We start from the raw sequence: 22,785 nt of genomic DNA, 5'->3' as shown, positions 1-22,785 counted from the left end.
AAATGGAAACTCACTATGTAATACCCCTGAAACTAACATAATACTGTATCTCAAACGTATTTTAATTTACAAAGGCACAATTTTGCCATAGTCTGAACTTATTTTCACCTGTATAAGGATAAATAGAATGTATCTAAGGTTTCATCTTTGGAAGATTTAGAGTATTATGAAGATATCAAAGAGATCTTAATGGCTTTCCCACCTGATATTCATTAGTTAAAAAACTTTGTGCTTTTCTTTTCATATCAGAGAAAAGGAAATAAAGTCAAACATTTCCTGTACCCACCCCTTAAACATGGAATGAAAGAGGGACTGGTCCCAGTCTCCCATTAAATCCACCCTTCACCCAACTCTCCCTTCCCTCAAAGCTGCAAGGTTAGAAAAAAATTATGTTGTTTCTCCCCTGGCAGTAGTCCCAGACCCCTTTGCAGCCAAGAAGGAAGGGGAGGGGCAGATGAGGGAGAAGGAGTTCTCTCCCACACAGAAGCCCCGCTCCCAGGCAGAGAAGCTACCCTGGCAGGCTGCTGGAGGGGTGGAGGTAGGTTTTGTGGCAGGGATTAGAGAAGAACCCTGAAATATTTTCTTTAAACCTGATATATGTATGTATTTATAGTTATAAAGGAAGGGAGGAGTTTGGGGTAACATTAGTCCCTGAAAAGCAGGAAATGAAAGTCATATAACACCCCTGTCTTGGTCACATTTTCCTAACTCTTAGCTCCTAAAACCTTTGGTGGGAAAAGGGGAAACAGGAAGTGGGGAATGGAGGAAGGAAGGGAATGTTTGAGGATCTAAACCCACAGCTCACTCTGAAAGAAGGTGAGACAGCAGCGGCGGGGCTACTGGGTACCCCCATGAAAACAGCACTCAGAAAGACATATGAGAAACAGCCACTCATACCCTGTCTCTCCACCACTCCCCACATTATCACCCAGCCAGGCAGGGGCTCTTCCTAACCCATCTTCTCCAGCATACTTCAAGGCTTCTCATCCTCCTCCTGCAGCTGGTCATCCACCTGCAGTCTTCATCACACTCTTCTTGGAGCTGTCCTGGACATCACCCTTCATCAAAAATGCATCTGAGATGAAGCAGGCCTTCTCAAAGTTGAAGATGATGTCCAGCTTGAAGTATTTGTCCAGGAGCTCCACATATTGGTCAGTCAGTTCCAGAGTTGAAACCGTGTACAAACCCCTGTGTCCTTGTCTTTTGAAATAAAAGGCTGAACCAAGAGTTAATGATGGAGAAATGTGAAGATTGTGGAACAAACAATAGCTGTTGGGCTGGGGAACTGGTAACAATTTAGACTATAAATCTGCCACATAGCAGTTCCCTGAAATATATAGATAAAGGCTTGACACACATTCCTAAGTAGTTTGTACAGGAAGCAGACCCCCACCAGATGAAACCTGCTGACTGCAAGAACATAGAACCTAGACTGGTGAACCAGAAGGTTGATGATGCTGACTCCCCATTACCTCATTACCAAGCAATCAGAAGAATGGACACAAGCTGATCACACCCTGCTCCTTGAACCATTACTATAAGGCTCCTCACTACCCCCTCCAGGACAGGACACACAGTCTTGAGGGCAATAGCCTGCTGTGGCCCCCTTTGCCTGGTAAAGCAATAAAGCTATTCTTTTCTGCTTCACCCAAAACTCTGTCTCTGAGATTCAATTCGGTGCCGGTGTAGGGAGGGCAGGTCTCAGCAACAGTGTGACGGGCTCATTGTCTTGACCCTTGATGGCACAGTAGAAATAGAGGCTGTCATGTTTCTTATAGACGACTTTGACATTTCTTCACTCTAGGAAGTTGCATATCCTGAGCTTGCAAGCTAGAATAACCACACACGCTCCTGAACCATCTTCTTTTGCTTCATGTCTGACATGGCCAGATACCATTTTTTGCAGCCACAGCTTTCCCAGCAGGCTGAACATCAGCTTAAATTACATCATTTCACAGCTTCCAGGTCTGCACGTCCCTCTTAACACCATAGATGCCAGCTCCACTCCCTTACTTAACCTTTACTTATCTTGTTTTCTCCCTCTCACTTGAAGCCTAGCCTGCTCTGGAACCTTCTAAACAGTCTAACTCAAAGTAATAAAAGGTCAGAAGCGTATCTCCTTATTATGAGTGCCTTAGGGGCCAACAGTCTTTTGACAAGGCTAACTGCTCTCCTGATGCCTTTAACTGGAACCCATACGTCAGACTTGCTTGGGGCTTTCACATTCAGGGATCAGCTCCTACTGCCACAGCTGACATTTCTGTTTTGTCCATGAGCTGAACTTTGATGAAGTTGGGAAATAATTTTTATTTTATAGTAAAGTATATATAAGGAAATTTCAGAGCAGCCAGTCTTATGATATAGATGTCTTATGAATAAGCAAATACATCTTTTATCCAGTTTTCCAAAACATTTTTAGAGCTGACTTAAAATAATAGTAATTTAACTTGAATTGCTTTTGAAAGCAATACAAAGTCATTCTTTTCTCATGATTGCTTGATTCTAGATTTCAAATTTGTCTTTGTGTATAATTATAATCTCTTGAGTTTCCTTCACAAATGAAATAGCAGATGGATTCTGTAAAGCTTGTGTTATATACAGATGAATAATTTACACTATCAAGTATCTATTTCTCCAGCTAATCAAGGTTTTAAATAGTGAACAAAACTTTGTGTTATTGCAATAGCTGTGAATAAAACCTTGTGTTATTGCTACAAGAATGGAAACCATGTAATAATGTTCAGCATGTGACTTTTGGTACTAGAATGCTTGGGTTTTATCATGCTAAGTGAAGTAAGCCAGACAGAGAAAGACAAATATCATATGATATCAGTTTTATGTGAAATCTAAAATAAAAAAGATACAAATGAACTTATATACAAAACAGAAATAGACCCACAGACATAGAAAACAAACTTATGGTTACCAAAAGGGAAAGAGAGGGGAAGGGATAAATTAGGAGTTTGGGATTAACATATATCAATACTATATATAAAATGGATAATCAACAAGTACCTACTGTTTAGAACAGAGGACTATACTTAATATTTTTTAATAACCTATGAGGGAAAAGAATCTGGAAAAAGTAGCTATACATGTATGTATAAGTGAATCACTTTACTGTACACCTGAAAACTAACACAACATTGTAAATAAACTATACTTCAATTTAAAAAAAGGCAAAAAATAAACTGGAAAACAAAACAACAAAAAACAAAAGTAAAAATACTTGCTCCACAATTTACTAGGTGTGAGGCTATGAGAAAGCATTTCATTTAATTTTACCTCAGTTTCTTCATCAAAATGTACTTTATATTGCATCTGAAGCAGTTAGCATATTACTTGGCATGTAGTGTGTATTCATTAAACATTATTATTTACTTATTCCATTCCCACAGAGAGGTTTGGAGAGGGGTTAGGCTAAATAATTTGTGAGTTGCCTAGCTTTATTTTTCCTGTTACCAAAAATAAAATGATAGGTCCAGTGGGGTACTGAGTTGACTTCTATTGGGAAAACCGATTGTGAAATTTTCAGGAGTATGGGGAGTTTGTTGGTGTTATGTTGGTAGCTTAAAATTGGCTATGATAGGAGTACTTAACCAATCATTCCCAAAAGGCAGTTGCTAAACATTTACCAGGATGATATTGAAGTTAGCTTTGTTATCCAAATCAGTAGTTTTCTCCTGCTCTGATCTAAAAGATCTTTAGACTGGTTATAGAAAATATTACATTCATTTAACAAAAAAGAAGAATTTGGAAATTTGGCAGTTTTCTTCAGTTTATAGAAACAATTTTCTATACTGTTAAATGTTTGTTTATAACAGGACTCAGACATTTACTCCAAGTTATTCATCCAAGAGAAATGAAGGCATCTGTACACAAAAAGAATTGTTCAAGAATTCCCTAGCAACATTATTCATTATGGCCAAAAACAGAGTTCTTTTAAAAGGAGACTATATTTAAAAATTGTTTTATACTCATACAAATGAATACTACACAATAATAAAAAGAAATGAATCACTGATTCTTAAAACAAAGTGAAAGAATCTAACAGAATTAGAGTTGATTGAAAGAAGCCAGACAAAAAAATGTGTAGCATATGACTTTATTTATATAAAGATTAAGACAAGACAAAAGTAATCTATAATGAGAGAAATTAAAACTGTTGTTGCTTTTGGTGGGTTGGAGTGGTGGTGGTAGTGATTGAGCAGAAGGAGAATGATAGAAATTTCTGGGATGATAGAAACATTCTATATCTTAAAATGGTTGTTGGCTGCATGGATACACACATTTATCATATGTTATCAAATGTACACTAAAGATCTGTACATTTGTACATTTTATTCTATATAAATTTTATCTCAATAAAGAAAAATAAAGCAATATATTTCAATAGAAACACTGATTAACAATAGAAATGGGTGATGACCAAATTTGACAATTATAAAATAAAGTTTGGAGGAATATATAACACATATATAGAAAAAAGAAAGAACAAGATAACAATTAAGTGTACAATTTATCTAATCCTTCTTTCAGTCACTGGAAGTTTTTAAATTGTGTGATCTTGGGTAACTTACTTAACCTTATAAATATTCTGGTTTCTAATCTTCTAAAATTGGTTTAAATATAATATTTACCTCATAAGGTAGTTTGCTGGTAAATGAAATAATTCATCAAAAGAATTTAAGGTGCTTGTTTTTTAGTAAATGCTTAATAAATTATTTTATAGGTGTTTTTATTATTAAGATATCATTATAAAACTCAAAGAAAATATGTCTTGAATTTCCAGCTCCATCTCATGAAAATGCCAGAAAAAATGGAGCAGTAAAATGAAGTAATAGATTAAATTTCCCTTGAGATGAATATTTGTAATCTTCTGATTAAAACAATCCAGGAAGTGTCAAATAAGAAAGAGGAAGCAAGCCTAATCAATCTTGCTGCAGTTTTAATTTTCAATTAAAAAGAGAAAGTATTATGCAAAAAAAAAAAAAAAAGGGGAGAGTGATATGGTAGCTTTCGAATGGGTGAGAGCCAGATTGTCATCTTCCTTCTAACCAGCAATAATGTATATTCTAGAAAACAATGGATCAGTGCCTTCTAATGCACATGGAAAATAATTTTAAAGCTTGACTTCAATGTAGGAATAGAATAAAAATTTACAGTCATGCAAGTATCCAGAAATTTACTTCTGACATATTTTCCTTTTCTAGGAAAAAAAAATTTACCATTTTATACTGAGCATTAGTAGTAAACAATGAAGATGAGATGGGGGTTAATTTATTTCACTGTATATTTCTCTATACTTCTAAAAGAAAACTTTTTTACTATGGTTACATATTACTTTTATAATTACAAATAGATATTTAGAATGGTTAAATGTAGGTATCATATATTATTAAATATCATCTCTTTTCATCTGCTTTCTTAAATTAAGTATGTAGTCTAATTTATCCCTTGTGCCTTGAGGAACATGAATTATGATGGATGCTGCCACTATATTTTACATTCATATTTTTATAGAGGTAAAGTTAACATATTGATAAATTACATTGTTCTTAGATGGTCAGTTTTATATGTACTGACTGTTGTATACAACCCTGTAGCTATCACATTCAATAAGATATAGAAAATTTCTATCACCCTCCAAAACTCTTTAATGTTTCCTATAACCTACTCCTCCATACCTCACTCCCTGCAGCCCCTGATCTGACTTCTATCACTAAAGACGACTTTTGTCTGTTACTTGAATTTCAAATATCTTACACGTTTGACTCTTGAACAAAGGGAGGGAGTTAGGGAAGCCAAAACACCAGGAGGTCGAAAATCTGCGTCTAACTTTACAGTCGGCCCTCCATATCCACCACCCCCTGTTCTGCATCTGTGAATTCAACCAACTGTGGATACTGTAGTACAGAAATACATATTTATTGGAAAAATTCCGTGTATAAGTGGACCCATGCAGTTAAAACCCCTGTTGTTCAAAGTTCAACTATATATAATATTTATTCCTTTGTGTCTGATTTCTTAGGCTGTATTTTTAATAAAATACTTGTCCATGTTGTTTTGAATACCTGTAGTTTATTCTTTTTTATGGCTAAGTAGTAATCCATAATTTGAGTATATCACAAGTTTTTATCCAATTTGTCCATTTCTCTGTTAATGAGCATTAGGGTTGTTTCAAGTTTTTGTCTATTATGAATAAGAATGGTCTAAAAATGCTTGTGTGAGTATTTTTGAGAACATATACTTTCATTGCTTTTTGGGTAAATGTGTAAGAGTGGAATTTCTGGCTCATAAGATATATATACATCTCTGACTCGTAAGATACATATTTATGTACATATGTATATATGTATATATATGTATTTTATAAGCCATATATAGATAGAAAACTGTATGTTTATGTAACAGCATATGTTATTTTGTTATACTGTTAAGAAATGCCAAACAATTCTTCAAAATGTTTGTACCACTTATCACTCCCACCAGCAGTGTGTGAGTTCCAGTTGCTCCACAACTTCACCAACCCTTTGTTAGACTTTTTAACTCTATGCATTCTAGTGGGTGGAAAATGGTAGTTCATTGTGATTTCAATTAACACTATCATGATGATCAAAGGTGTTGAGCACTTTTTCATGAATTTATCAGTCATTTGTATGTCTTGCTTGGTGGTGTTTCAGTTCAAGTTTTTGCCCATATTTATTGCATATTTTTGCTGTTGATTTGTAAGAGTCTTTTATATAGTATGGATATATATTCAGAATATGAGACATTTGTCAAACATATGTAAGGCAAATTGTATCTATTTTTCTTTTCTGTGGCTTATATCCTCCTTTTCTTAGCAGTATTTTGTAATTAACTGAAATTTTAGTTTGAGTGAAGTTCAATTCTTATTTTTTTCTTGTATCAGTCCTTTTTGTGACTTGTCTAATAAATCTTCATCTACCTAGCAAAGATGTATTTCTTAAACTTCTGGATTTCAGGTGGAAATATTTTACCATCCTAATTACTTTTCACTTCTCAATGATTGTCCACATCCACCTTTTCATTCAAAGAATGGGATACAGCAAATTGAAATAATCAATGACAGCACCTTTCTACTAGAATTTGCTAAATAAGTGTGGTTTCTCCAAAAGAGTATTAAAATTCCAAAGCACCTTCACAATGTTTTAGTAGGTTACGTTTTTGTGGAGGACATTATATTTGAAATATTTCCCTCAGAAAAGGAGAGAAGAAATATTACATTTTAAGGCAAATTTTTTACAAAGCATTTTATGTGGATATAAAACCCCAAATACACATTTGGTTGGCTGGGAAACTCTTTCAACTTCACAGGCTAATGATGCAATTAAAAGTTACAAAAAATTTAATCTGTAAAGTATTTTAAGGCTATGATTATACAAATGCAAACTCATGTCTATTTTGCAGAATACATAGAGTAGCTACAGATAGATTTAAATTCATACTAAAATAGGAAAGCACAAACCTTCTTGGCAATGCTGTTTTTTTTTTCCCTAAGAACCAAAGAGATTTGGTTCTGTATAGTCAAAAGCAATTTTATAAGGCAACATCCTACAATTTCAAAGTGCCGCTTAATTGTGTAACACAAGTAAAACAACATTTGAATTCCTAATTGGAAGTGGCATTGCTTTTTAGCACATCTTAATACTTTCATCTGCTGGCCAGATGATGTGAAAAGATTTTTAAAAAGTAATCGGTGCCCCCAAACCAAAGAAAATCTTTGTCCAAATGCTTATCTTTCCTGAAATTCAAAACTCTGAAAGCAAAATATCATTCTTTTACTCTTTTATAATATGTATTTTTAATATATATAAACCCACACACTGTATATAAGCTTACTATATTTTAGGGTATATATGAATAAACAGAACACTGATGGATGATCATGCTTTATTGTTCTGTCTCTGATTTCTGAAAAACAACCAAGGAATTTGTCATCTCAAGGTCAGGATTATTAAACTACTATTTTTTTCCCAAAATGAACTAAAATCTGTAATGACTGATGTGCCTGAAGTTGTCTCATAAGGCTCCCAAGTGGGATGTGTGATCCTTGGTTTCTGTTTTTAGTTGATCCTGAAATTCAGAATCTTAATTTTTTTCTTCTTACTTTATCTGTAATAACTGCTTTTTACAGTTACTTATTAAAAATTTCTAAGTGTAGGTATTTAGAAATCTAAGCAGATTCAAGATCTTATATGTGTTCAGTAAACCATTTCAGGCTTTCCAAAGCTTGGATTATTAATAGTGATAGTCCTTGATCAAGGACTTCTATGTGATTTCCAATAAGAGTAGAGAAAGCAAAGGCAGTTGCTGAAATGACATTTTTGTTTGTGAGCTGGTTGAAATCATTAAGTTTTTTAATCTCTTATATTGTACCCAGAATGTTCATATTCTGAGACATGGCCCAGAGATACCACATAACCTTGTATAATTTACTCTTGGCTCTGGAAGTATCAGTTTTTATATCTTTTACCCTTTGAGTATGAAATGCTCAAATTTTAAAAGTATTTTCAGAAGCACCATATTTAACCAATTTTGCACATCCCAGAGCAAGAAAGAATGTCAGCAACCACCTTAATTTTGAGGAAGGTATATCATGTAGCCTAGTGTGTAAATTACTTTGTTAGAATGTTGTCATAGTTACACTAGAAATAAGAATTTGTACCAGAAACATAGACCAATTATTAACTTTATATTATCAAATAATACAATAGTAAAGATGATATGGCAAGATTTAATTTTATTTGCCAGGTTCAAAAAATATATTCCACATATCTTGATTTTAGTTACTTATTTTGCCACATCTCATTCTTTTTCATCTCCTAGAGCATAACGGGGAAATAGGAGGCACTATATAAAGTGAATACACATGCAAGGAAAAAGCAAAGAGTGCCTAGGGAAATTAGGGAAGACTTCTGAGAGCCCTGGGTTGTGACCAGGACAATAGGCTTTTTCCAGGTGGACAATGCACTTATAATTATTCTTTATACTCTCCCCATCCAGCTGTTTTGTTTGTGAGTTTTGTTTAACGTGTTGATTCTTATACTTGTAATATTTTTTCCTCCCTGTATATTGCACATTGGGGAAAATTGTTACTGCAACAATTCCACACTGGTTACTTCAGATGCCCAAAGGGTGTAAGGGTGAAGAATTTGTGGAGGCTTTTCTTCCATGACACAGGAAAGTTTATTCCTATAAACTTTCTCAAATCTCATTTGTCAAAACATCTCTTTCTCTCTTATAATTGTTAAATCTCTAGTGAGCATTTATTATACATGAAACAGTGTAAGGAAATAATCATCTTTCATGTTCTTTTTTGTAAGCAAGTTGTTCTAATTAATCTTATGTCTAAAAAATAGCTTCTTATATTCTTTCTACAACTACAAACATATAGAAAAAATTCCTGGAAATATCAACTCAAGAATTTTCATGAGGCATATTAGTAAGTATCATCATCCCATCACTATTATTTTGCACTTACTCAGCTTCTAGTGTAATCTGATTTAATTCTTCTTCAGACTTAGTTATCATCCCTTTTTTCAATGGTTAAGTTATGTATTAAGATTTGTGAAATTCTAATGAACTGGACAGAAAGAGAACTGTTATATATTTCACATTAAGACTACAAAAATAATAACATTTCCTGAATCTAATATGGAGAAAAAGTGATATGAAATATTTGTTTTAATGTATTTTAAATATCACCTTTCCATAAGATGTGACTGAATTTCAGCAAATCGTGTTCATGGAAAAAGCAATGTGAGATTTAAAAGATGAAATTAGACTATTAAATTGCAATAATTTATTTGTTATATTTCATGTGCTTTTTTGTAAGAAAGTTGAATCACAGATCATATAAAATTATTTTTAACCAAATGACAAAGAATCTAGAATTTAAAGTAGAAGAATTTTTACTTAATGAATTTACTATTAAGATCGCTGTGCTTCCTAAGGAAGGCATTATATCTAATCATCTGATTTTCATGCTAATTTTGCAGACAAGATGCATGTTTTTGCAAACTGTTTGTAGAACAACAACTAAGAAAAGCTTTAAACTGAAAAAATTTCCATTTTGAAACTTATGGTAAGTATTTAATATAATAATTACTTGATTGCATGGAATGCAATTCACCTTCTGAAATATATGACTTGGTTTGAGCATCCAATGACTAAGGGTTTAGTTAAGAGTACAGATGAACTTATTTTTTAATGTATTAGTTGACTCTCCATTTCTGTTCGTTTAGCTTTCCCCTGACAATGTTGAACTTTATCTGAGCCAAATGTTCCTGGAAAATAGCAACAGTTAAGAAACACCCTTCCACAGCCCCTACCTATCTTGTGTTCTAGGAAATGGCTTACTGCAAAAAAATACCCCAATGTGACTTAGATAAGGTTCATGGGTGACTCTCCTGTTTACTTATGACAAGGCTAGACACAGACCTTTCAAATGCCTATTCTTTGGCATTTGTAGCTAAATGAGTAGCTACACTCTTCACTGACCAATATGGACAAAATGCCTGGTAAACTGAATTGACTGAAATTTTGTCAGTTTTCCCCAAGCCTCTGAACTTTGATCTCTCCTCTGTGATTCCCTCCTGAGAATCAGCTGACTTAGAAAACACTTTGCTGATCAACTGTCTGAACACAACACTTGCTTGTCTCATGCCCCCACAACACTTGCTTGTCTCATGCCCTCACAATGGGTTCTTTCTAGTTTTGTTTACTCATCCCTATAAGTAAACTTCATTTCTGCCTGATCTTTAACAGGCTTATAGATCTCAAAATTTCAGAGTGTTTCTATTGTCATAGTCTCCCTTCCCCTTTTAGTCGGGACTAAATAGTCTTTTTTTCCTTACCTAAGCCTGGATTTGATTTTAATTGATAATCCCCTTCTTAAATTGTGATCGTGTTTTGACTTAACATTAAGAAAAATGGTTACAGACAATAATTCATGCAAATCCATCTGCATAAATTAGAAATAGAATTAGAATCACTCTCAAATTTTGAAAGTTTAACCTATGTATTTTTAGGAAGAAGGATAATCAGAATAATATAATCTTCATTTTAATTCTGACCTAGGTTTCAAAACACTCAATTATATCAATTTGCTATTATAATTATATGAAAAAGTGATCAGTATCATAAAATTGCAATAGAAAAGGAAGCAAACTCTTTATTTTGCATGTTAGGGTAGAGTTCTGGTTTAAATGTGTGTATTGGGAAAGCTAACCTGCCTTTGAGGGGAAAGCTTTAACTGTAATCAGAGGCCCTTCTGTGTATAGGGTGTGACAAGTCAGGAAAGAAGACAGGAAGCCATCAAGTATACAGTTTATTATATTATATCCCAAGTACCTAGCCCAAAACATGGCACATAGTGTATACTAATGCAATATTTACAGAATAAATTTGTAATATCTCTTTGATACAAGCATACTTTATTTATTATTTTATTTCACTCAAAAAACATGATGTCAGTTCTTAGGATAAGATCAACAAAAGGGAAAACATGCATATTTATTTACTGAAGAAAGGAAAAGGGATGTTAGGGAAATGGGAAAATCACAGGTATGTCTATATCATTAATTTTCAAGTCCAATAAACAACTCTAAATTTTATGTTTGGTCATCTTGAGATGAAGTCTTACATGACATTATGTATTTTTCTGGTCATTTTTATTTTGAATTTACAAACTGAAGTTATTGCATAATTTAATGAATGAATAAGCTGATGTTATGATGGTATTTTGTGAATTAGTAAATGATTAAAAAGTTCAATCCAATGTGAGTAACAATTTCAAAATTAGAGTCAAAACCAATTTGTTAAGAACCACAATCTGGACCCTTAAAAAAATTCCCCCAAAATGTAGGATGACAAGTTTATTGTCATCTGTAGCACTGGCCACTGCTGGTGTCCTCCCCATCTCAAAGTGTACCCTTTATTTGCACTTCCAAATTATAAAAGTAGGCAACTTTTATGATATTGTTTATTTATGGAAATTTATTATGAATGTTATGCACATACTTATCCTACAAAAGACCTGTCCCTCTAACCCTCTTCTTATTCCCTCCCACACTGTACTATGTTGATAGCATTGCCTCAAAATTTATTTCCATTGGGAACCTCAGAATGTTAGGAAATAACGTCTTTGCATAAGTAATCAAGTTCCATGAGATCATACTGAATTAGAGTGAGCCTTAAATTTAATGTGACTGGTGTCTTTATAAGAACAGAGACATTTGGATATAGAAACACAGACATGCATCAGGAAAAGCAAGGGTTGCCAGCAACCACCAGAAGCTAGAACAGACAAGGAAGGATTATTTTCTTGAGATTTAGGAGGGAACATGACACCTTGATCTGGAATTCTAGTCTCCAGAACTGCTAGGGAATAAATATCTGTTATTTTAAGCCACCCAGTTTGTCGTACTTTGCAATGGCAGCCATTGGAAACTAACATAACCCATACAGAAAAGAACCCTTATGTAGGGTGTTCAGGAAAGGGATTTTGTAAAGATGAGTAAAACAAGAGAATTCTAGGAACTCTCATCACTCACAGAGTGTCATATGCTTCTAAGGGCTGACAGTGAGTGTTTTTTGACTGTGAAGGATGGCCTTCTGTTGACTGATTCCTTCTGTTAAAAGGGAATAGAACTACTGTACCACCCAGCAATTCCACTCTTGGGTATATATCTGAAGGTAACAAAAACAGTAATTTGAAAAGATACATACATCCCAATGTTCATAACTGCACTATTTACAGTAGCCAAGATATGGAAAAAACCTAAGTGGGAAAGAGGGGGAAGATGGCGGAAGAGTAAGATGTGGAGATCACCTTCCTCCCCACAGATACATCAAAAATACATCTACACGTGGAACAACTACAGAACACCTACTGAATGCTGGCAGAAGACCTCAGACCTCACAAAAGGTAAGAAACTCCCCACGTACCTGGGTAGGGCAAAAGAGAAAAGAATAAACAGAGACAAAAGAATAGGGATGGGACCTGCATCAGTGGGAGGGAGCTGTGAAGGAGGAAAGGTTTCCACAAACTAGGAAGCCCCTTTATGGGTGGAGACTGCGGGTGGTGGAGGGGGAAAGCTTCAGAGCCAAGGAGGAGAGCGCAGCCACAGGGGTGCAGAGGGCAAAGCAGAGAGACTCCCGCTCAGAGGATAGGTGCCGACCGGCACTCACCAGCCCAAGAGGCTTGTCTGCTCACCCGCTGGGGCGGGCGGAGCTGGGAGCTGAGGCTGCGGCTTCCATCAGATCACAGGGAGAGGACTGGGGTTGGCGGCGTGAGCACAGCCTGAAGGGGTTAGTGCGCCACGGTGAGCCGGGAGGGAATTCGGGGAAAAATCTGGACCTGCTGAAGAGGCAAGAGACTTTTTCTTCCCTCTTTGTTTCCTGGTGCGTGAGGTGAGGGGATTAAGAGCGCTGCGTGAAGGAGCTCCAGAGACAGGCGCGAGCACTGGCTAACAACGAGGACCCCAGAGATGGGCATGAGATGTTAAGGCTGTGGCTGCCACCACAAAGAAGCCTGTGTGAGATCACAGGTCACTCTCCACACTTCCACTTCCAGGATCCTGTGCAGCCTGCCACTGCCAGGGTCCCGTGACCCAGGGACAACATCCCCGGAAGAACGCATGGTGCACCTCAGGTGCAACATCCCGCTGGCCTCTGTTGCCGCAGGCTCGCCCCGCATCTGCACCCCTCCCTCCTGCCGGCCTCAGTGAGCCAGAGTCCCCGAGTTAGCTGCTCCTTTAACCCCATCCTGTCTGAGCGAAGAACAGACACCCTCAGGCAACCTACACACAGAGGCGGGACCAATTCCAAAGCTGAGTCCAGGAGCTGTGCAAACAAAGAAGAGAAAGGGAAATCTCTCCCAGCAGCCTCAGGAGCAGCGGATTAAATCTCCACAATCAACTTGATGTACACTGCATCTGTGGAATAACTGAATAGAAAACGAATCATCCCAAATTGAGGAGGAGGACTCTGAGAGCAAGATTTATTATTTTTTCCCCTTTCCTCTTTTTGTGAGTGTGTATGTGTATGCTTCTCTGTGGGATATTGTCAGTATAGCTTTGCTTTCACCAGTTGTCCTAGGGTTCTATCTGTCCATATTTTTGTGTGGGTGTTTGTTTTTTTCTACTTTAAAAAAATATTTTCTTAATATTTATTTTTATTTTAATAACTTTATTTTATCTTAATTTATTTTATTTTCTCCTCTTTCTTTCTTTCTTTCTTTCTTTCTTTCTTTCTTTCTTTCTTTTCTCCCTTTTATTCTGACACATGTGGATGAAAGGCTCTTGGTGCTTCAGCCAGGAGTCACTGCTGTGCCTCTGATGTGGGAGAACCAACTTCAGGACACTGGTCCACAAGAGACTTCACAGCTCCATGTAATATCAAACAGCGAAAATCTCCCAGAGATCTCCATCTCAACACCAACACACAGCTTCACTCAACGACCAGCAAGCAACAGTGCTGGACACCCTATACCAAACAAGTAGCAAGACAGGAACACAACCCCACCCATTAGCAGAGAGGCTGCCTAAAATCATAAAAAGTCCACAGACACCCCAAAACACACCACCAGACAAGGACCTGACCACCAGAAAGACAAGATCCAGCTTCAACCACCAGAACACAGGCACTAGTCCCCTCCACCAGGAAGCCTACACAACCCACTGAACCAACCTTAGCCACTGGGGACAGACACCAAAAACAACAGGAACTATGAACCTGCAGCCTGCAAAAAGGAGACCACAAACACACTAAGATAAGCAAAATGAGAAGACAGAAAAACACACAGCAGATGAGGAAGCAAGATAAAAACCCACCAGACCAAACAAATGAAGAGGAAATAGGCAGTCTACCTAAAAAATAATTCAGAATAATGATAGTAAAGATGATCCAAAATCTTGGAAATAGAATAGAGAAAATGCAAGAAACATTTAACAAGGACATAGAAGAACTAAAGATTAAACAAGCAATGATGAACAACACAATAAATAAAATGAAAAATACTCTAGAAGGGTTCAATAGCAGAATAAAAGAGGCAGAAAAATGGATAAGTGACCTGGAAGATAAAGTAGTGGAAATAACTACTGCAGAGCAGAATAAAGAAAAAAGAATGAAAAGAACTGAGGGTAGTCTCAGAGACCTCTGGGACAACATTAAATGCATGAACATTCAAATTATGGGGGATCCAGAAGAAAAAGAAAAAGAAAGGGACTGAGAAAATATTTGAAGAGATTATAGTTGAAAACTTCCCTAATATGGGAAAGGAAATAGTTAATCAAGTCCAGGAAGCACAGAGTCCCATACAGGATAAATCCAAGGAGAAAGAGGCCGAGACACTTATTAATCAAACTGTCAAATATTAAATACAAAGAAAACATATTAAAAAAACATATTAAAAGCAGGGAAAAACAACAAATAACACACAAGGGAATCCCCAAAAGGTCAACAGCTGATCTTTCAGCAGAAACTCTGCAAGCCAGAAGGGACTGGCAGGACATATTTAAAGTGATGAAGGAGAAAAACCTACATCCAAGATTACTCTACCCAGCAAGGACCTCATTCAGATTTGATGGAGAAATTAAAACATTTACAGGGAAGCAAAGCTGAGAGAGTTCAGCACCAAGAAACCAGCTTTACAACAAATGCTAAAGGAACTTCTCTAGGCAAGAAACACAAGAGAAGGAAAAGACCTACAATAACAAGCCCAAAACAATTAAGAAAATGGGAATAGGAACGTACATATCGATAATTACCTTAATGTAAATGGATTAAATGCTCCCTCCAAAAGACACAGACTGGCTGAATGGTTACAAAAACAAGACCCATATATATGCTGTGTACCAGAGACCCACTTCAGACCTAGGGACACATACAGAGTGAAAGTAAGGGGATGGAAAAAGATATTCCATGCAAATGGAAACCAAAAGAAAGCTGGAGTAGTAATTCTCCTATCAGACAAAATAGACTTTAAAATAAAGACTCTTAGAAGAGGCAAAGAAGGACAGTACATAATGATCAAGGGATCAATCCAAGAAAAAGATATAACAATTGTAAATATTTATGCACCCAACATAGGAGCACCTCATTACTAAGGCAAATACTAACAGCCTAAAATGTTAAACTAACAGCCTAACTAAAGGGGAAATCGACAGTAACACATTCATAGTAAGGTACTTAAACACCCCACTTTCACCTATGGACAGATCATCCAAAATGAATATAAGTAAGGAAACACCAGCTTTAAGTGATACATTAAAAAAGATGGACTTGATATTTATAGGACATTCCACCCAAAAACAACAGAATACACATTTTTCTCTAGTGCTCATGGAACATTCTCCAGGATAGATCATACCTTGGGGCACAAATCAAGCCTTGGTAAATTTAAGGAAATTGAAATTGTATCAAGTACCATTTCCAGCCACAACACTCTGAGACTAGATATCAGTTACAGGAAAAGATCTGTAAAAAATACAAACATATGGAGGCTAAACAATACACTACTTAATAACGAAGTGATCACTGAAGAGATCAAAGAGGAAATCAAAAAATACCTAGAAATAAATGACAATGGAGAAACGATGACCCAAAACCTATGGGATGCAGCAAAAGCAGTTTTAAGAGGGAAGGTTATAGCAATACAAGCCTACCTTAAGAAACAGGAAACGTCTTGAATAAACAACCTAACATTGCACCTAAAGCAATTAGAGAAAGAAGAACAAAAAAACCCAAAGTAGGCAAAAGGAAAGAAATCATAAATATCAGATCAGAAATAAATGAAAGAGAAATGAAGGAAAACATAGCAAAGATCCATAAAACTAAAAGCTTGTTCTTTGAGAAGATAAACAAAATTGATAAACCATTACCCAGACTCATCAAGAAAAATAGGGAGAAGGCACAAACCAATAGAATTAGAAATGTAAAAGGAGAAGTAACAACTGACACTGCAGAAATAAAGATCATGAGAGATTACTACAAGCAACTCTATGCCAATAAAATGGACAATGTGGAAGAAATGGACAAATTCTTAGAAATGCACAACCTGTCAAGACTGAACCAGGAAGAAATAGAAAATATGAACAGACCAATCACAAGCACTGAAGTTTAAACTGTGATTAAAATCTTCCAGCAAACAAATGCCCAGGACCAGATGGCTTCACAGGAGAATTCTATCAAACATTTAGAGAAGAACTAACACGTATCCTTCTCAAACTCTTCCAAAACATAGCAGAGGGAAGAACACTCCCAAACTCATTCCACGAGGCCACCATCACCCTGCTACCAAAACCAGGCAAGGATGTCACAAAGAAAGAAAACTACAGGCCAATATCACTGATGAACATAAATGCAAAAATCCTCAACAAAATACTAGCAAACAGAATCCAACAGCACATTAAAAGGATCATACCCCATGATCAAGTGGGGTTTATTCCAGGAATGCAAGGATTCTTCAATATATGCAAATCAGTCATGGTGATACACCATATTAACAAATTGAAGGAGAAAAACCATATGATCATCTAAATAGATGCAGAGAAAGCTTTCGACAAAATTCAACACCCATTTATGATAAAAACCCTCCAGAAAGTAGGCATACAGGGAAATTTCCCAAACATAATAAAGGCCATATATGACAAACCCACAGCCAACATCGTCTTCAATGGTGAAAAACTGAAAGCATTTCCACTGAGATCAGGAAAAAGACAAGGTTGCCCACTCTCACCACTCTTCTTATTCAACATAGTTTTGGAAGTTCTAGCAACAGCAATCAGAGAAGAAAAGGAAATAAAAGGAATCCAAATCAGAAAAGAAGAAGTAAAGCGGTCACTGTTTGCAAATGACATGATACTATACATAGAGAATCCTAAAGATGCTACCAGAAAACTACTAGAGCTAATCAATGAATTAGGTAAAGTAGCAGGATACAAAATTAATGCACAGTAATCTCTTGCATTCCTATACAATAATGATGAAAAACCTGAAAGTGAATTCAAAAATTCACTGCTATTTACCATTGCAACAAAAAGAATAAAATATCTAGGAATGAACCTACCTAAGGAGACAAAAGACCTGTATGCAGAAAATTATAAGGCACTGATGAAAGAAATTAAAGATGATAGAAATAGATGGAGAGATATACCATGTTCTTGGATTGGAAGAATCAACACTGTGGAAATGACTCTACTACCCAAAGCAATCTACACATTCAATGCAAACCCTATCAAACTACCACTGGCAGTTTTCACAGAACTAGAAGAAAAAAATTCACAATTTGTATGGAAACACAAAAGACCCCGAATATCCAAAGCAATCTTGAGAACAAAAAACTGAGCTCGAGGAATCAGGCTCCCTGACTTCAGACTAAACTGCAGAGCTACAGTAATCAAGACAGTATGGTACTGACACAAAAACAGAAAGATAGATCAATGGAACAGGATAGAAAGCCCAGAGATAAACCCACGCACATATGGTCACCTTATCTTTGATAAAGGAGGCCTGAATATACAGTGGAGAAAAGACAGCCTCTTCAATAAGTGGTGCTGGGAAAACTGGACAGGTACATGTAAAGTGTGAAATTAGAGCACTTCCTAACCCCATACAAAAAAACAAGCTCAAAATGGATTAAAGACCTAAATGTAAGGCCAGAAACTATGAAACTCTTAGAGGAAAACATAGGCAGAACACTCTATGACATAAATCACAGCAAGATCCTTTTTGATCCACATCCTAGAGTAATGGAAATTAAAACAGAAATAAACAAATGGGACCTAATGAAACTTCAAAGCTTTTGCACAGCAAAGGAAACCATAAACAAGACCAAAAGACAACCCTCAGAATGGGAGAAAATATTTGCAAATGAAGTAACTGATAAAGGATTAATCTCCAAAATTTACAAGCAGCTCATGCAGCTCAATAACAAAAAACCAAACAACCCAATCCAAAAATGAGCAGAAGACCTAAATAGACATTTCTCCAAAGAAGATACACAGATTACCAACAAATACGTGAAAGAATGCTCAACATCATTAATCATTAGAGAAATTCAAATCAAAACTACAATGATATATCATCTCACACCTGTCAGAATGGTCATCATCAAAAAATCTAGAAACAATAGGGCTTCCCTGGTGGCGCAGTGGTTGAGAGTCCGCCTGCCGATGCAGGGGACACGGGTTCATGCCCCAGTCTGGGAAGATACCACGTGCCGCGGAGGGGCTGGGCCCGTGAGCCATGGCCGCTGAGCCTGCGCGTCCGGAGCCTCTGCTCTGCAACGGGAGAGGCCACAACAGTGAGAGGCCCGCGTACCGCAAAAAAAAAAAAAAAAAAACAATCTAGAAACAATAAATGCTGGAGAGGGTGTGGAGAAAAGGGAACACTCTTGCACTGCTGGTGGGAATGTGAATTGGTTCAGCCACTATGGAGAACAGTTTGGAGGTTCCTTAAAAAACTACAAATAGAACTACCCTATGACCCAACAATCCCACCACTGGGTATATACGCTGCAAAAACTATAATTCAAAAAGAGTCATGTACCAAAATGTTCATTGCAGTTCTATTTACAATAGTCCGGAGATGGAAACAACCTAAATGCCCATCATCAGATGAATGGATAAAGGAGATGTGGCACATATGTACAATGGAATATTACTCAGACATATAAAGAAATGAAATTGAGTTATTTGTAGTGAGGTGGATGGACCTAGAGTCTGTCATACAGATTGAAGTAAGTCAGAAAGAGAAAGACAAATACCGTATGCTAACACATATATATGGAATCTAAGAAAAAAAATGTCATGAAGAACCTAGGGGTAAGATGAGAATAAAGAGAGAGACCTACTAGAGAATGGACTTGGGGATATGGGGAGGGGGAGTGGTGAGCTGTGATGGGGTGAGAGAGTGGCATGGACATGTATACACTACCAAACGTAAAATAGATAGCTAGTGGGAATCAACCGCATAGCACAGGGAGATAAGCTTGGTGCTTTGTGACCACCGAGAGGGGTGGGATAGGGAGGGTGAGAGGGAGGGAGATACAAGAGGGAGGAGATATGGGAACATATGTATATGTATAACTGATTCACTTTTTTATAAAGCAGAAACTAATGCTCAATTGTAAAGCAATTATACTCCAATAAAGGTGTAAAAAAAAAACACCTTTGTCCATCAACAGTTGTATGGATAAAGAAGATGTGATATATATATATATATATATATATATATACCCACACACATATACATAGAATGGAATACTACTCAGTCATAAAAAAGAACAAAATTTTGCTATTTGTAGCACCATAGATGCACTTTGAGAGCATTATGCTAGATGGAATAAGTCAGACAGAGAAAGACAAATACTTCATGATATCAATTATATGGTGGATACTAAAAAATACAATAAACTAGTGAATATAACAAAAAAGAAGTAGACTCACAGATTAAGAAAACAAACTAATGAGTACCAGTTGGGGGCGTGGCAATAGAGGAGTGCGTGGAGTGAGAGGTACAAACTATTGGGTGTAAGACAGGTTCAAGGATGCCTTGTACAACACAGGGAATACAACTAATATTTTGCAATAACTGTAAATGGAAAGTAACCTTTCAAAATTGTATAAAAATGAAAAAAAAAAATAAAATGAAAAAAGGGAACAGGCTTTCCTGTAAATTCTGATTTATATAAGGTAAAAATAGTTGCTGTAACATATCCAATGATATGTTATAATGACTTAAATATTATGAAAACCATATTTCTTACTGTCTTTGTGCAAAGCAGTTGGTCCTAACTGGAAGTCAATTATCCTCCAAACCCAGGGTCCTTCTCTTGTTTTGCTCCATCTTCATCAACACATAGCTTCAAAATCACCACAGAAGAGGAAAGAATGATAGTGTGGGAAGTTTTTAGCAGGTCAGATCTGAAAGTGATATACATCTTTAGTAACTATATTCCATAGCCGGATCTCAGATTGCATTGCTACACCTGGGGATCCAGTAAGGGCCCTGGAGACTTTTAGTCCATATCTTATAACCAGGAAGTAAAGAAAGTAGGTTTGGTGAAGGGTTAGCTATCTCTGCCACAGGGTCAAATCATTTCAGTAAACAATCGCTGAGTAATTATGATTGGCCAGGAAACTGTGTGGTCAGTCTATAACTGAGGAGCTCTTAGGGAATTGTCTGTAATTCATAATAATTTAAGAAAAGTTTAAATGAATCATTACATTAAATATTAAACATAAGATTGATATTATATTACATTTTCTATTAGTGTTTTATTTTAAAATTATAATTTATTTCATTGGCATATCTTGATATTTAGTTATTCCATTTTTATTTATTTCTAAATGTTTTTTCTATTCTCTACATATAAACTTTCTGAAATTTTTAAAATAAAAATCACCCTAGTACAGATACAGGAGAGAGATTAAACAATATTTAAATGTATACTCATGACTCATAATCACACCAGTCATATTAAACTGTGATAAAAATTGGAAAGCAGAAGTAAAGGGAATAGGGGATTTTGAATCTCTGAGAGAGCTAAATGAAAGAACCTCAATGTCAGCTGTGACATTGAAAGCATTGTTTTTAAAAGTTACTCTAGATACTATTAAAGAAAGCATCCTTCTGCAGTATCTGGTGATTTTAGCATAGGATTGAATAGTCTTGAACATCAGAAGTATCTTTTTTTCTTTTTTGGTTGGGGGGGAATGCTTTTTGTCCTAATGATGGGATGGAATGATGGACATAGTATTTGTGGACTGAATCATCTCTTGGTTTATGAAAGTTAAAGGTATTGATAATGTTCTCAGTAATTCATACTCTTCCATTTTAACTTATAGGGCTTTGGAGAGGTGTGCTTCCCTCTTCAGCTGAGCCAGGACCAACACGTGCTGAGAAGGGAGCACCAGCAATATTTGGACATAAAATTTGGAGAAAGATCTGCACTCATCTGTGTCCCAATACAGAGTGACACTATTATCATTTCAATCTCTTATACTTAAATTGAATTTAATATAGAGACTATAGAGTTTATTTTCAGCGTTTTGATCAATGGACTTATTTTTGGCTGTCCTGGTACAAAAATGCCTAGAACAAAATATATATGTGTGTGTGTGCGTGTGTGTGTGTGTGTGCGTGTGTGTGTGTGTGTGTGTGTGCCCTTCTCTCTCTGGAAATTGTCTTTCCACCCTTTTTTGTTCAAAAGTTATATTTTATAAGAAAGTGAAAAGCTGAAGCCTTTATTGTTGCATATTATTATCATACTTACAATAGAAAGTAAAACATCTTTTAATAAAGCTACAGTTGAAGGCTGAGTTAAATTTGTGATTAAAAATGAAACCACCCTGAAGTAAATGATAGTTATACACACAAAAAGTTAAAAAAAAAAAGTATGTCTAAGAAATAGGTAGTAAGGTGGTTTAAAAAAATGTTTTCACCATCCTATTTTAGGCTAATTATTAGCTGTCAAAGTCTGTCGTAACTGATGCTGAAATTTGGTATCATGATGTGAACATACAAGTGGCAGAGTCTAAAACTGAAATTGCCCAAGTAGAAGTAGTTTGAGAGACAATGGGAATCACAATAATCCTAAGTAGGGAAGTTCCATTCTTGTTATTTGTTATCAAACAGATGGAAAAAATGTTCTTTGTTGTACTTTACAATATAAATTTACATGATTGTACATTTTGAAATCTGAGAGAGAAAATTCAGGTTGTTAGAGTGGGTTGTTAGCTTTTTCCCTTTTTATAA

General features: G+C 36.0%; 1 pseudogene; it reads right to left on the bottom strand.

Annotated features, from left to right (window-relative positions):
* Nucleotides 1-949: 949 nt before the first annotated feature.
* Nucleotides 950-1,951, bottom strand: LOC101280347 (AP-1 complex subunit sigma-1A-like; annotated as a pseudogene).
* Nucleotides 1,952-22,785: the final 20,834 nt, after the last annotated feature.

This window comes from Orcinus orca, chromosome 18 (genome assembly GCF_937001465.1).
Source record: "Orcinus orca chromosome 18, mOrcOrc1.1, whole genome shotgun sequence".
In the NCBI taxonomy this organism is placed as follows: Eukaryota; Metazoa; Chordata; class Mammalia; order Artiodactyla; family Delphinidae; genus Orcinus; species Orcinus orca.
Note: the sequence above shows the minus strand (reverse complement) of the source record. Positions and strands in the feature narration are given on the sequence as shown.